Here is a 15,945-nt window from a genome sequence, read left to right as displayed (position 1 = left end):
AGTGAGACTAAGTAGTGTCCATTGTATGCTGCGGTTGAGGTAGTTTAATTATTTGTCTTAGTTGGATTGATAATTTAATCAAACAAAATTTTTGGATTTGTTAATGTGATTTATTTATAGAAATCAATTTTTGGTTTTTGAAAATTGGATTGAATTTGAGTGAATCCATTCAACCCTTTGAATGTGGAGATTCGGTCGAGATTGAGTTGTTGATTTTGAGATCATATCTTCGATTAAATGAACTTTGAATGTTAACGATGTAATAGTTATTTTCAAAGAATTATTTTATATTCACTTAAATTCTATGTTAGCAAGTTGAAATTGATATATGCTTTGAGGCTTGTCTAGGCTATATAATGAGAGCTTATTTAAGAGCACTTTAATTTGTATTAAAGTTGTGTGACCTAATCTTGTTAAATAAAATAAGAGATTGCTTGCAAGTCAAGTTAAACAAAATATATTTTTTTCTAAAAGATTTAGTCTTTGTTAGTATAATATATTTAGCATTTATTAGCATAATTTATTTGACCTCATTTAATTTAGCCTATAAATAGGCTCTTTTACAACTTTAGAAAACACACCCATTAAAAGATTATAACTCATAACACTTTTGGAGAATTTTGTATTTACGTTTTGAGGGTTCTTTGTTTTCGAGTTTTGGGATTTAGTTTTTATCTCCATCTTTTGTACTCTTAATTCTTTTGCCATTATAATAAAATTATATTTGCCCGTGGTTTTTTATCCTCTTTGGAAGGGTTTTTTTACGTTAAATTTGTGTGTTCAATTTCTTAACCGGGTCGATCCCCAACAAGTGGTATCAAAGTAAGGTTCAATTTTTGTAGATCAATCCGTTCAGAGATGGCAACAATAAGGTTGGACATTGAGAAGTTCAATGGTGTCACAAATTTCAATTTGTGGCAAGTTCAGATGATGGAAATTCTAGTTCAGACCGGCCTAAAAAGGGTCGTTATCGAAAAAAAACCTAAAAATTTAGATCAAACAGAATGGGAAGAGCTTGATGGAAAGACCATGTCGGCAATCCAGTTGTGCCTCACGAATAAGGTATTGTAGGAGGTATTGATGGAGAAAACCTCATCCGCCTTGTGGAAAAGGTTAGAAACTCTTTATGTGACCAAGTCTCTGACTAACCGTTTAGTGTTGAAACAATGTCTATTTACGTTTCGCATGAACGAATGTGAGCTTCTTAGAGATCAAATTAGTTAATTTATTACTTTTTGAATTATTTAAAGAATGTTAAGGTGAAGATTAACGATGAAGATCAGGCTATGCTATTATTGTACTCTTTACCCTCTTCATACAAGTCTTTCAGGGAGACTCTGATTTATGGCATAGACAAACTCTCATTTGAGGATATGAAGGGTCATTTGTTGAGTAAAGAAAAACTCGACAATGAGTTTGATTCGGATAGCAAGGCAGGTTGGCAAGCTTTCGCTTTGATAACATCAAAGATGCAAAACAAAAGGTGTCACTATTGTAAGAATTTAAGTCACGTCAACACATATTGTTATAAGCTAATAAAAGAGCTGTTGAGAGTAACGAGGAAGATGTAGTTGGTGCTAATTTGGCCGACGAAAGTGGTGATGATTTCTTGCTAGTGTCAACGAGTGAGAGCTCTGAGCTTATGTCCGAATGGATCCTAGGTTCAGGATGTTCTTTCCACATGTGTCCCAACAGAGAATGATTATTCACATACAGTTCGGTTGAAAGTGGAGTTGTACGCATGAGAAATGATTCATCCGGTAAGGTAATCGGAATTGGTACTGTTGAAATTAGGATGCACGATGGGATGATTAGGACACTCTCAGATGTCAATTATATATCTTATTTACGAAAGAATCTCATCTCTTTAAGTATTTTAGACTCAAAAGGTTGCAGAATCAACATCGAGTTGAGCGATATTAAGGTGTCTCGTGGAGCTCTCATTTTGTTAAAAGGTAAAAGGACCGACAATCTTTATATTTTGGAAGGTTCTACAGTGACCGGTGAAATCGGACATCCCTCGTCTGTTACGGAGTCGAAATCAACTCGTTTGGAGCGGAGGTAACTTGGTCATAGGAAGGAAAAATTTATGACCATTTTGTTGAATAGAGGTTCTCTTTTGGATGCAAGTTTTGAAAAGTTAGGGCACTGTGTTCGTGAAAATTCAGACCTGGGTTAGTTTTGATTTCGCAGTGCACAAGTCGAAGGCTAGAAGTCTTCTAGCTTTTAAGCACAGATTTGACTCAGTTAATTCCCTGCATAGTTCAAGATAGGCCCATGGCGAGCTTTGGCAAAGATGGCATTGTGAGAATTCATGTCAATGTGAAGATTGTTAAAGTTGTGTGACCCAAATTCCTGTTAAATAAAATAAGAGATTGCTTGCAAGTCAAGTTAAACAAAATATATTTTCTTTCTATAAGATTTAGTATTTATTAGTATAATATTTTTAGCATTTATTAGCATAATTTATTTGACCTATAAATAGCTCTTTTACAACATTAGAAAACACACCCATTAAAAGATTAGAACTCATAACATTTTTGGAGAATTTTTTGTTTATGTTTTCAGGGTTCTTCTTTTTCAAGTTTCAAGGTTTAGTTTTTATCTCCATCTTTTGAACTCTTCGTTCTTTTGCCATCATATTATCTTTGCCCGCGGTTTTTTATCCTCTTTGGAGGGGTTTTTCCACGTTAATTTTGTGTGTTCAATTTCTCAATTTCTTCCTCTATTTTTACTTGTTCGTTGCATAATTAGGTTGATCCCCAACAATATATTCATTCAGGAATTATTTTTGTAAGATAGAACAAACTGAATTGTAATCATTGTTGAGTGTTTATGGCCCAAGTTCTTAAGGGGAGGAATTGTAGGTGAGTGTGGTAGTCTTTAAGTACAAAGGTCAGATCTCTATACTTGAGGAATGATATAGAGTGAATCACTTGTTATATTGTGGACCAAATATAGTGAAATTACTCACTGAGTTAGGCTCTCCAGACGTAAGGAAACCGAACTGCCTAAACAAATATTTGTGTTCTTTGTATTTTTGTTTGCACAGTTTTCGCAATACTAAGTTGTGGTGGCTACTACTGTGACACCCCAAACCCAGCCGGGATGATCTAAACCGAATTTCGAGCGACACATTAGCCATTGAGGTGACTCTCCGAAAAACTACCACAAATCATACCAATCATTCATACTCACCATACATATACAAAATATTTCATACAAGCATTTAGTCCTAAGAGCATGCTTTTCTAAATCAAACAATAAGTCATATAATAAGCAAAATAAGGCGTACCTGAATTTCGACAGGCTTTACTACCTGCAAAATGTCTCGTTAGTTCATATAGGCAATATTATATAATTCAAACAACAATTTCATACAAACAAGCAAACATGGAGATTAAGAAGTCCCAAAAATTAAACAGACCAAAAACTCAATTACAACCCTTTAAATAAATTATTTTTAAATTGTCTTAAACTATCTAACTCCCATTCTAAGTCTCTAGCCCGAGAATGTCCCACATTGCCATATTGAGGATTCTATAAGCTCAGCGCACATACCATATAAAGAAAGTTTATGTGATAGATCACTGAACTATCACCCTCCTCGCTATCCCGCGAGCTGTTTAACTGGAAAGAGAAAAAAATAAAGAGATGAACTTGGGAAGGCTCAGTGAATAAACATGTATACAACACTAGAAAACACATCAATATTCCATATACCAAACAGCTCACATACAAACAAATCATATATAACAGTTTGCATATAAACGGTTTCACATATAAGTGGTTCGCATATCATCAGTTCACATATAACTAACCCAATTTAGTTTAGTGATATATTGGTAGTTCGTGAAAAGGAAGCATAATCAAATTTTATACTCATTGGATAAACGAATCTCCCAAAACACACCCTAAGACTCATAAAGTTACTCGAATCGCCATATAAGTGTAGCACGAATGCTCACACTCTCTGGAAAACACACATTTACGATCTCCGGTGAATAGAGCATTGCTCGACATTCCCTTATTTCTCCATCGAATCACCGGGCCAAAATACCCTATCACACTATATGGGTGAGCACTCACAATTCTATAGCATGCAAACTATATCCAATGGTTCCAAAAATTTACAATGCCAACATATCACAGTAATATACATTTACAAATCACGTCATTTTAGGCACACAACTTTCACTGAGCTCGCAGTACCACAACACGTCATAATATAGTTCGCAAAGCATTAAGCTCGCATATACAGAACATCAAGCATAAAATAACAAGGTTCGTATATGACATATGTTCGCATGCAATGTGGGTTTTCATAATATTATAGGTACACACACAACATAATAGATTTAAAGTTTGCACACTGCATATATACATTTATATATTAAATAATACAAAACCCTTTTAATGCAAAGATATATATTATTTATAATAAAACCTACGCATCCATTCATATAATACAAAATGCAAAAATATATATTATTTACAATAATCTGTGCATGCATTCATTGTATATAGTAGTACCCTTCTTACATCATGATTATATATTATATAAATTAAGTCCCATAACACTTATATAATATATATAACAGTGCGCATATTTATATTATATAACAAACTTTAGACTCACATATATATAGTATAGTATATCTTTAACCTAACCTTGGACACACATATACATTTCTTCAAGGTTCGCACGTCTTACTTGACTTCCAGTTGTGCGCTACCTCATTCTCAGGTGCAGTATACAGAGTACTCACTTTGTTCACCACAACATCGACTATGTGACCTTCTCATTGCCTTTATCTCTACTAGTCGATGCTCCTCCCAAATTTTCAGTTTCGCACGAACAAATACACATTACATAATTGTTTAAAATAATTTAATTCATTCTCTACTGCACAAAAGTCCACTATTTACGTTATTTTTAACAGACTTTTACTATGTCATTATTTCCCTTTATTTTTTTAACTTTTAACCCTCCTAGCTTACATATATTTGCAGACCTAAGTTGTTAAAAAAAAGGTAATCCTAAACTTTTTTCTTCCACAACCAACCACTGTTCATCGTCTTCCTAAAGAGCAAAACCATTTGGTTTATAAATTCCCTTAAAAACTTTGCTGAATCAGATCATAAAACCTTCTAATATTATCAAACCTCATTGAAAATCATTTAGAAAAAACATATTTCATAGCTTTACCAGCTTCGGTCCACTATTTTCATGAAGCCAAACATTAAAAAAAAAACAAAGACTATTATATTTCTTAATCTTATCTAAACCATAGATAATTTAGTCAAAAGCATTTCATGCATATTTGATATGAAAATAGATTGTTTACCTTCGATTTTGCTATCCTTTGTGACTCCCGAGTGGTCTACTTAATAACTGAGCCAAAGCTTAAGAGAAAAAAATGGTGTTTTACTTGAGAATTTAAAGAAGAAAATGGTGTTTGGTTGCTCAGAAAATACCATGTGCAGAAAATTTTTTAGAGCAAACCAACTACCAGAAGCAACAAATTTTTGAAATGAAGGAAGTGTGAAAAGAAAGAAAATAATAAAATAAAGAAATTGAAAACATGAGGAAGAAAATGAACAGTAATGGCTTATATAGCCAAATTCATTTATAAATTTGGTTTATTTATCCTATAAATTCCTCCTATTTCTACCATTGTTTTAACAAGTCCCCCACTAACCATTAGTCCTAATTTACCCATTTAAGTTCTCTAATTTAGCTTCTATTCCTATTTAGTACTAATTACGAATGTGTTTTCTATTTACCCTATTTTTAATCTACAACTTAATGCTAATACTACCGACCCGATTTTCAGGATGTGACAACTCTCTCCTTCTAACAAGAATTTCGTCCTCGAAATTACCTGAACTGAATAGATAAGGATATTGTCGTCTCATCGCATCCTTGGTTTCCCAAGTATCTTCCTCAGTCTTGTGGTTGCACCACAAAACCTTTACCAAAGGTATGTTCTTGTTACGCAACACCTTAACCTCATAAGCTAAGATCTCAACTAGTTCCTCCTCATAAGTAAGATCATGTCGAACATCGATCTCCTTAACCGGAATAACATGCGACGAATCAGATTGATACTTACGTAACAGAGATACATAAAATACATTGCGAATTCGCTCAAGTTCAGCTGGTAATCTGAGTCAATAAACTACTGCTCCAATCCTCTCAATAACCTCATAAGGTCTAATAAATCTCGGACTCAACTTTCCTTTTCGTTCAATTCTTAAAACTTTCTTTCCAAGGTGAAACCTTGAGAACACTCGATCCCCAACCTAAAACTCGATGTCACAACATTTCAAATATGCATAAGACCTCTGCCTATCAGAAGTGGCTTTCCGCCTATCACCAATCAGTTTCACCTTTTCTTCAGTCTCCCGAATCAAATCCGGACCCACAACACGTCTTTCACCCAGCTTAGACGAACAAAGATAAGTTCTACACCTCCTACCATACAATGCCTCGAACGGTGCCATCTAAATACTCAATTGGTAACTATTATTGTATGCAAATATCACTAAAGGTAGATATCGCTCCCAACTATCACCAAACTCAATGACACAACTGTGTAACACATCCTCAAGTATATGAATTACCCGTTACGATTGACCATCTATCTGGGGATGATAAGCCGTACTAAAGTTAAGCTTTGAACCCAAATTTCCCTAAAGGCCCATCTAAAACCTCAAGGTAAATTATAGATCTCTATCTAAAATGATTGAAACTAGTAAACCATGAAGTCGAAATATCTTCACCACGTACAACTCAACCAATCTCTCTATCGAGTAATTAGTATGCACTGTTAGAAAATGCGCACTCTTTGAGAATTGATCAACAATCATCCAAATCAAACTTTTCTTCGTCGGAGCCAGTGGTAAACCCAAAATAAAATTCATCGTAATCCTTTCCAGTTCTATTCAGGAATCTGTATCGGCTGTAACAAACCCGAAGGATGTTAATGTTTCGCCTTCACCTTTTGACAAACCATATAACGGCCCACGAAGTCGGTAACATCCCGCTTCAATCTAGGCCACCAATACAACTCCCTAAAACCCCTATACATCTTGATACTATCGAGGTGCATAGCATAAAGGCTACTATGCGCCTCAGTAAGGATCGTATGCCTAGGTTCCTCATCAACAGGCACACACAGTCTCCCACAAAAACTCAAGATGCCATAAAAATTCAACTCAAAATTTCCACTGCTACCATCATCGACTTGCTTGATCTTTTTTGCTAAGAACTCATCCACTAACTGCCTCTCATTAACCTGACTAGACAAAGTTGGCTTCACCTGAAGCTCGACCAACAACCCACTATCACTGGTTAAACTCAACCGTTCAAACATAGCTCACAATTCAACCATCGACTTTCGACTCAAAGCATCAACAACCATATTCGCTTTGCCAATGTGATATTCAATCACACTATCATAGTCCTTTAGCAACTCAATCTAGCGCATCTATCCCAAGTTTCGCTCCTTCTGGATAAGAGATACTTAATACTATTATGATCGGTGTAGATAACACACATTTCACCATAAAGATAGTGACGCCGAAACTTGAGCACAAAGACCACAGCAGTTAACTCCAAATCATGGGTTGGGTAATTACGCTCATGTGACATCAACTGTCTCGAAGCATACGCTACCATTTTCTCACCCTGCATTAAAACACATCCAAGCCCCGTATATAATGCATCACTATTGACAACATACTCTTACCCAGACTTAGGTTGAACCAACACTGCCGCCTCAGTCAATATTGTTTTCAGCTTCTCAAAACATCACTGTCTTTTCTCAGTCCACTTGAACAGCACATACTTCTGAAGTAGCTTCGTTAAAGGTACAGCTATAATGGGAAACCCTTCAACGAATCTACAATAGTACTCCCGTTAATCCCAGAAAACTGTAGACCTCAGTAACACTCTTCGGCTACTTCCACTTCAGAATAGCCTCAACCTTCTTCGGATCCACACAAATCCCTTCGAAAGACACCACTTGCCTGAGGAACATTACTTTCAAAAGCCAAAACTCGCAGTTACTTAACTTCGCATACAACTGTTTCTCTCGCAAAATCTGAAGTACAACCTGTAGATGTGTACCATGATCATCCTTGGTACAAGAATACACGAGAATACCATAAACACTACAGGTGCATTCGCCAACCCAAACGACATAACCAAGAACTCGTAATGCCCATATCGAGTCCTGAATGCAGTTTTTAAGATATTAACCTCTTTCACCTTGAGTTGATAATACCCAAACCTCAAATTGATCTTCGAGAACATTGTCACTCCTTAAAACTAATCAAATAGGTCATCAATTCGAGGCAACAAATACTTATTACTGATGGTTAACTTGTTCAACTATCGATAATCAATACACAACCTCAAGGTACCATCTTTCTTCTTTATAAATAACACTGGCGCACCTAATGTGATACACTCAGTCAGATAAACCCTCGATCCAACAAGTCTTGCAACTAGATCTTCAACTCTTTGAGTTCTTTTGGTGCCATGTAATAAGGTTCCATAGACACCGGTACGATACCAGGATAAACCTCAATACCAAACTTAACTTCTCGATCTGGCAAAAAATTGGGTAACTCCTCTAGAAAGACATCAGGAAAATCCTTCACAGTGCGAATATCCTAAACTTCCGAACCTTTAATCCCAGAATTAAGCACGTAAATTAAGTAAACTTCACAACCTTTACTCATCAGCTACTCAGTCTTAGTCGCGAACACCACATTAGAGAAGAATTTGGGTCACTCCCCCAAAACTACAATATCTAATCCGCCTTCGACTCCGAAAGTAAGATGCTTCATATCAAAATCGATCCTTGCCCTATGCTCCGTCAACCAATCCATCCCAAGAATTACGTCAAACCCACAAAACAAGAGTTTTATCAGATCCACATAAAAAGTGTATCATAGTACTACTGCCAATGGACACATTTGATAAACCTAATCAACCAAAACACTTCCTCCCAACAAACTCATCACTACCATTCCCTGCCTAATGGTCTCTACCAGAATCCCTCACTCACTTGCTAAATCAGTCACAATATACGAATGAGTAGAACTCGAATCTATCAACAAAATAAAGAGAATAATTTTAGTAGAAAGGTACTTGCTATCACATCCGTCATCGAGCGCTCCCGCGACTCCTTTATAGCATAAACAAGAGTAAGTCCACCCGACTCGGTTAGTGAAGTTACAGTATGGGCGACTGATCTCCGACCCATCGATCTCCCATTCCCTCCACGACCTCAACCTCGGCCTTTAACAAGTGTTGCAGTATGAGCCATCTCGTCTCTCATCGGACAGTTATGAATTCAATGCTCCTTCGACCCGCAGTGTAGGCATGCCCCAAACACCCTCCAGCACACTCATGAATGCCTACATTCACAGTGTTGACACACCGGGAACCCGACCAATCCACCCGAAAAAACTACCATTGTACTCTGTGGTCTGGCCTGACTCGAACGAGAATCTCGCCAATCATTCCTATCAGACCTTTGAATCTCTTGACCTCTCTTGCCTAGCCTCCCCGATGACTCTGACCAATCAAAGCCCTTCTTCCCAGCCTCAGTGGCAACCGGCCTTGGTGGCTCGGTTAACGTCTCTTCCACAGCCTTAGCCCTTTCTACCAAATTATTGAAAACCTCTGCACTCTGTGTTACTAGGTATACTCGAATGTTTCGATTTAGCCTAAATCGAAACCTCTTACATATCTTCCTTTCAAAGAATACCATCTCCGGAGTATTCTAACTGAGTCGTACAAACTCAGACTCATACTCAGCCACAGACATAGTTCACTGAACCAGATCCAAAAACTCTCTTCCTCGCATTTAGGTATTGCTCTCCCAAGTACTTTTTTGGAAGGATTCCAAAAAGAACTCTCAAGTCAGGTGATCAGCAGTAGTCCCCTCTTTACCGTATTCTACCATCGATGAGCTTCACCGTTTAGTAAGGATACGATGCAACCCAACCTTTCATCATTCGAGCATCCCATCTGTTCAAGGATCCTTTCAACACTCTCCAACCAATATTCAACAATCATCGGATCAACTCCCTTAGCTCCCCAAAACTCTTTACCACCCAAAGCTCGAAGTCGTTCGAGTGACCAACCTCTAGCAGTTGGGGCATGGTTCCCACCAACTAGGGGTGAGCAAAATTCGATTCGATTCGAAAAAATCGAAAAAAAAATCGAATTTTGAATTATTCGAATCGAGTTAATCGAATTAATTGAATCAATTCGAATTTTTTCTTTTGAATTTCGAGTTCGAATCGAGTTGAATTTTCGAATTCGAATAACTCGAATAATTCGAATAAAAACTATATTTTTTATTTTTAAAATATACTACATATATTTTTTATTTTTAAAATACACTACATTTAAAACAAAATTACTTCCAAAATCCCTAACTAAGCCCGTGCCCTCCCTCCTCCCTTTTTTCCCAATTCAAAAATCTTCACCTCCGTCCACCCTTCTCCACCGATCCACCTCCATTCCCGGGTCCTCCACGGTACCGATGCTCCACCGCCAAGGTTTTTACGTCTTCTACCTTGGATTTCTAAGGTATATTAACTTTATTCCTTTCCTTACATCGTATTTTCTTTAACATGTTCGGTTTGGTAATATCTTTTCTTCCCATAACAATACAAAAATAAACCAAAGCCCTAAAACAACCCAAGTATAATCTTAAGAAAATGGAAAACAGTAGCTCTACTTAACAAAGCAAAATCAGTTCCTTTAAACCCATCACCCAAAATACCTTTCTTTTGCCACGTGTTTCTTCTTTCCGAACTTAAACCTATTCTCATTATTCAACTTGCTTTTTCCCTTTTCGGGTATCAAATAAATATCCCTTTTTTAATAAATATTGGATCTTTTTTTCTGTTTGTTTTTGGATTCAGCTTTGGGATCTGAGATTCTTCACATAAGGTATACCTCTATACCCCTTTTTGTTTCTCTCTTGGTGTTAATTCTTGTTTTATTTCGTATTTCTTTTGATTGAATGATCATTGGGTGTTTTGTTTCATGGGGAAAATGGGATTTAAATAGATATTGAAGGGTTATTTTAATAATTATTATTTGTTACTTCTTTCCATGAAAAATGGGATTTTAAGTAGATATCGAGGTTCTTTTTAATCTTTTTTCTTTAGTTCATTCTAGCTATGGACTTTACTATTTTAGTGATTGAATTTAGGAGGTCTCATATGTGTGTGTGTGTTCATGATTTTCATCTTCATTTTGTGATAGGTTGTTTTTCAATTTTAATTCATAAACCCTAGGGCAATACCATCTATATTATCTGTGGAATTTGAGAACTTAGGCCACACTTAATGGAAAGTGGGAGCAGTTTTCAATTGTGTATTTAATATCATTTCTATACATATTTCACATCTTTGTATTTGGCATTTTTTACCGAATCAAGTGCTTATAAATAACTATTTGAACATTAAAACACTGTTTTAACAACTAGTTACAAAGTTCAGTAGAGCTACTATTTTTCCATTTTTTTGATTTCTAAGGTATATCAAAGCAGAGCAGGCTTGAGTTTTCTTTAAGTTTGCAGGGAGAGAGTGGAATTCCCTTTTATTTTCACTACTTATTGTTTAGTTCTTAAGCTTTTCTTGTGGGGGTGGTGAGAAAGAACTTATATCATCTCTGGTACTAAACATAACCAACACAAAAAATAAGAATCTTTTAGTTCTTAAGTTTGCAGTCAATTATTTTTTATTATAATCTTTTTGTATTATTCTTGTTGTTTATTTGGAATCATGTTGTTTATTTCGGTTGATGTTGTGTTACTTTTATTTATTCACTTATTTACTTCAATTTTTGTTGTATGATTATGTTTAAAAACTTTAAAGAAAATTATTTTTAAAAATTACATAAAATAAACAACAATAATTTTATTTTATTTTTAAACTTAACTCGAACAAATAATTCGATTCGATTCGATTCGATCTCTATCTCACTCGATTCGATTCGATAAAACTTCAAATAAAGTTAGGATGATAAAATGATATTCGAAAACTCGATTAACTCGAAAATTTTCGATTCGATTCGATTCGATTCGATCGAATGCTCACCCCTACCACCAACTATACTCTAGAACGCCTCAATCAGTGCTTAAACCAAGGGCTTGAAACCAGTTCCAAATGCAGCTTGTCTCGGAGGTGGTTCCACCAGTGCATTCGTAGCTAGATGCCCACGTCTAGAAGGCATATCCATCTATTATTTGCTTTAATTTAAATAAAATAAAAAAGTTAGAAGTGCCAAGTGATCCAAGGTAATTTTTTTCAAGAAAATATTTTCAAAGAAGACAATGTGTTCTTGTTCCTACCCCATTTACAACTAATTTTCATACAAAATTATTTTTGTCCAAAAATGCTAAAATTATTTATTTACTTATTAAAACCCCATTTATTATTTTTATTTTATAAACCTAGCTCTAATACCACTAAATATGATACCCTAAACCCAACTGAAACAATCTAACCTAAATTTTGAGCAACACATTAGCCACCAAGGTAACTCTCTGAAAAACTACCACAAATCACACCAACCATCCATACTCACCACACAGATACAAAATATTTCACACAAGCATTTAGTTCTAAGAGCATGCTTTTCTAAATCAAGCAATAAGTCATGCAATAAGCGGAATAAGACGTACCTGAATTTCAACAGGCTCTACTAGCTGAAAAATGTCCCGTTAGTTCATATAGGCAGTATCATATAATTCAAACAACTGGAGATTAAAAAGTCCCAAAAATTAAACAAACCAAAAACTTAATTACAACCCTTTAAAAAATTATTTTTAAATTATCTTAAACTATCTAAGTCACATTCTAAGGCTCTAGCCTAGGAATGTCCCACATTGCCTTCTTGGGGTTCTATAAGTCCAGCGCACATACTGTAGGAAGAAATTTTGTTCGATGGATCACTGAACTGCCAACCTCCTCGCTATCCCGCTAGTTGTTTATCTAGAAGGAAAAAAATAAAGAGATGAGCTTAGGAAAGCACAGTGAATACACATGTATACAGCACTAGAAAACACATCAATATTCCACATACCAAACAGCCCACATACAAACAAATCATATATAATAGTTCGCATATAAACGATTTTGCATATTGGTGGTTCGCATATCATCAGTTCACATATAACAAACCAAGTTCAGTTTAGTGATATATTGGCAGTTCGTGAAAAGGAAGCATAATCAAATTCTATACTTATTGGATAAACAAATCTCCCAAAACACACCCTAAGACTCATAAAGTCACTAGAATCGCCATATAAGTGTAGCACGAATGCTCACACTCTTCGGAAAACACACCCTTACGATCCCTGGTGAATGGAGCATTGCTCGACATACCCTCATTTCTCCATCGAATCACCACCACAATGCCCTATCACACTATATGAGTGAGCACTCACAATCCTATAGCATGCCAACTGTATCCAATGGTTCCAAAAATTCACAATGCCAACATATCACAGTAATACACATTTACAGATCACTTTATTTTAGGCACACAATTTTATCAAAGCTCGTAATACCACAACCTGTCATAATATAGTTTACAAAGCATTAAGCTCACATATACAAAACATCAAGCATAAAATAACAGGTTCGGATATGACATGTTTGCATGCAATGTAGGTTTTCATAATATTATAGGTACACACAATGTAGTAGATTTAAGGTTCGCACACTGCATATATACATTTATATATTAAATAATACAAAACCCTTTTAATGCAAAGATATATTTATTATTTATAATGAAACCTGCGGATGCATTTATTGTATATGGTAGTTCCCTTCTTACATCATGATTATATATTATATAAATTAAGTCCCATAACACTTATATAATATATATATAACAATGCGCATAGTTATATTATATAACAAACTTTAGACGCCTATATCTATATAGTATATATTTAACCTAACCCTAGACGCACATATATATTTCTTCAAATCCGCACGTCTTACTTGACTTCCAATCGTGCGTGACATCGTTTTCAAGTGCAGTACACAGAGTACTCACCTTGTTCACCACAACATTGACTATGTAACCTTCTCCTTATCTTTGCTAGTCGATGCTCCTTCAAATTTTTCAGCTTCACACGAACAAATACACATCACATAATTGTTTAAAATAATTTAATTCATTCTCTACTCCACAGCAGCCCACTATTTACATTATTTCTAACAAATTTTTACTATGTCATTATTTCCCTTTATTTTCTAACTTTTAACCCTCCTAGCTTACATATATTTGCAGATCTAAGTTGTTAAAAAAAAAAAGGTAATCCTACTTAACTCTTTTCTTCCACAACCAGCCACTGTTCATCGTCTTCCTCAAGAGCAAAACCATTTTGTTTATAAATTCCCTTAAAAACTTTGCTAAATCAGATCGTAAAACCTTCTAATATTATCAAATCTCATTGAAAATCATTTAAAGAAACATTTCATAACTTCACCAGCTTCGATCCACCATTTTCATGAAGCCAAACATTTAAAAAAAGAACAAAGATTATTTATATTTCTTATCTAAACCATAGATACTTTAGTCAAAAGCATTTCATGCAGATTTGATATGAAACTAGATTGTTTACCTTCGATCTTGCTATCCTTTGTGACTTCTGAGTGGTCCGCTCAATAACCAAACCGAAGCTTAAGAGAAAAAATGGTGTTTTACTTGAGAATTTAAAGAAGAAAATGGTGCTTGGTTGCTAAGAAAATACCATGTGTAGAAAATTTTTGAGAGCAAACCAACTACCGGATGCAACAAATTTTTGAAATGAACAAAGTATGAAAAGAAAGAAAATAACAAAAGAAAGAAATTGAAAATGTGAGGAAGAAAATGAGCACGGATGGCTTATATAGCCAAATTCATTTCTAAATTTGGTTTATTTATCCTTGAAATCCCTCCTATTTCTACCATTGTTTTAACAAGTCCCCCACTAACCATTAGTCCTAATTTACCCATATAAGTTCTCTACTTTAGCTTCTATTCCTATTTAGTCCTAATTACTAACGTGTTTTCTATTTACTCTATTTTTAATCTATAACTTAATGTCAATACTACCGACCCGATTTTCAGGATGTAACAACTGTAGTCAAGCACTTCCATTGACAATTAGAAAGAATATATATAAAATTAAATTCTATAAATATATAAAAGAAGTGTCGAAACCATTTTTTTGTAAAAGGTCAACTTTTTATTTAAAAACTAAAATGGAGTCAACACCAATCCTTTTTATTTAGGTGTGATCAGATTACCTCATAATTTAATCATTTTAATAAAAGTTTAAATTTACTAAAATGATAAATTTTGGTGTACAAAATCTAGAAAACAGATTCGGGAGTCAGTTACACACGAGGAAGGATTAGCACCTTCGATACGCCCAAAATTGGTACCTAGTTGATTACTTAATGCCTTAATGTCGAAAGTTAAAATTTTGAAAAGATTTTAAAATACGATCCCTTTTTTATTAATGTTATTTAAAAAACGCTTGAATTAAATTGAAACGAGCATCAAAGGCCCTCTCGTCCCGCGATAATAAAATGACACATCCCGTTAGTTAGGATGCAACATTTGAACCCTCGAGAATAAGCTTGCCTTTAATTTTTATTCAAATTCCATGTATTTTGAAATTTTAAAAGGATATTTTGCTATTCAGGTTTAACGAGAAAATCAAAACCCCATAAATTAGGGTACGGTTTTCTCAAATTTCCAAAACGCAAAGTATTGCCTTATTTTGAAAATTTTCTTTTTGAATTTGAGTAAGAATTAATGAAATATTTAAAAATAATATATGTGCAATTTTGATTATATTTAAAAAGAAACCGTTTAAAACGAAAAGGGTCGTATACGACTAA

General features: G+C 34.9%; 1 long non-coding RNA gene across 1 annotated transcript; it reads right to left on the bottom strand.

Annotated features, from left to right (window-relative positions):
* Nucleotides 1-11,982: 11,982 nt before the first annotated feature.
* On the bottom strand, nt 11,983-15,014 carry LOC105778738 (uncharacterized). Its single transcript, XR_008195460.1, has 3 exons — nt 14,679-15,014; nt 14,108-14,180; nt 11,983-13,032 (listed from the first exon to the last, which is right to left on the bottom strand). It is a non-coding gene; the product is annotated as an uncharacterized LOC105778738 (long non-coding RNA).
* Between the last annotated feature and the right edge of the window lie 931 nt (nt 15,015-15,945).

Source organism: Gossypium raimondii, chromosome 4 (genome assembly GCF_025698545.1).
Source record: "Gossypium raimondii isolate GPD5lz chromosome 4, ASM2569854v1, whole genome shotgun sequence".
NCBI lineage: Eukaryota > Viridiplantae > Streptophyta > Magnoliopsida > Malvales > Malvaceae > Gossypium > Gossypium raimondii.
This window is presented reverse-complemented; position numbering and strand designations above follow the sequence as displayed.